The sequence below is a fragment of the Dipodomys spectabilis genome, unplaced genomic scaffold (assembly GCF_019054845.1).
Source record: "Dipodomys spectabilis isolate Male_0828 unplaced genomic scaffold, ASM1905484v1 ptg000057l, whole genome shotgun sequence".
In the NCBI taxonomy this organism is placed as follows: domain Eukaryota; kingdom Metazoa; phylum Chordata; class Mammalia; order Rodentia; family Heteromyidae; genus Dipodomys; species Dipodomys spectabilis.
In genome coordinates, this window is record NW_024870734.1 from 2,338,381 (window position 1) to 2,340,013 (window position 1,633).

Here is a 1,633-nt window from a genome sequence, read left to right on the forward strand (position 1 = left end):
GTGTACAATATCACTGGAGAAGTTTGGAATTGGTAGTCTGTATCTAGATTAAATAAACCAAGAAACGATGGCAGGGCAATGTTATACAAGCCTAGAATTCTAGCACTGAGATGAAGACAGGAGATTAGAGAATGGAATTGCATAGTGATACCTTCCCTGGACCAGGTTGTATCATTTTGTCTTAATAAAACAAAACAACAAGGAAGGACTACATAGTTTGACATTTGGGCTAATTTTGTCATTATGTTTTGAGAAGTCAAATTTCCTGTTGAAATGCAACTCATACTTAATCCTCACTTGTGTTTTAAATTCTCTCTTCATTACACTACATTCCTAGATGCAAAATGAATCATGATTCCCATCCAAAATTTGAAAAAGTAAGTTATCATCATTCTGTTGTGTCCCAAAGAAATGATGAAGGATTACAAAAGCTTAAGCCTGGAAAAATAGTAAAGTTCGTCTAATGTAGGATTTTGAAGATCTTACTAAATTAGAATTTAGATTTAAAATAAATATTTTGGTTTTGTTTGTAATTTTATATTCTATAGGATTCTACAAAATTCTTTTTAAGTAGAGAGTTTAATTGACAAATTCACAAATGATTTTGCATTCTATTTACCTAGAATATTCTTTCAAGAGAGTTATAATTAGAACTTAGTTAATAGATAATTCCAAGAGTTCATGTATAAAATGATAATGTGAATGTTGTATACAGCGTTGCCAACAAGTTGATGATATTAATTTATAAATTTAGAATACGAGCAATTTTTGGAGTCTTTGGTATAACATGGTATGAAGAGAATAATCGTGTGACATCTTCTTTCTTCTACCTGTATGTAACACAGAAAGGAATTTCCTTAATTATTTGCTACTGTATACACTGGGAAATATGATAGGTTTGGGATTTGTTTTTTATTTTTTTTTTGTTTTATTGGTTTGTCCTAGGACTTGAACTCTGGGTCTGGAAACTGCCTCTGAGCCTGTTTATGCTCAAGGTTCGTGCCCTACCACTTGTGTCTGGCTTTTGCTGAGAAGTTTATTGGAGATAACAATCTAGGGAATCTTTCTGCTTGGGTGGGCTTTGAACTGTAATCTTCTGATCTCAATATCCAGAAATTATATGATAGTTAAAAAAGTATAAATATAAATAATATTTTCATGTGTTCTGATCTCAAGAATAACAGTGGGGGTAAAATGATGCCACCAAGTTTATTGTGGTGTACTTTCCAGAATATGTATGGCATCACATTAGCAGAGTTGTATTTTTTCACAATAGAGATAAACTATTCATGCTGTGAATTAAGGGATGTTTGAGGTGGTCCCTAAAAGTTCGAAACTGTTGGGCTAGGATGACTCTATATCATAAATATTGGTATTGATGGTCATAAAAATAATAGCTTACTGTGATAAACAATTGCTTACTCTTGAAGAATTAATTATTACCGATGCCACATAGTTTTATCCTCTACCTGAATGTGGTTATTTTTCTGTTGACTCTCAATCTGTAACACCCCATTGGAAAATGCATCTGTTGCAGAATTACATAACACGCAATCTGGTACTGTTTTGAATCTCTCAGGTATGGAATCTTCCAAATTTGAAAATGAGTAGTTACTAGTCATTGGAATGTTGA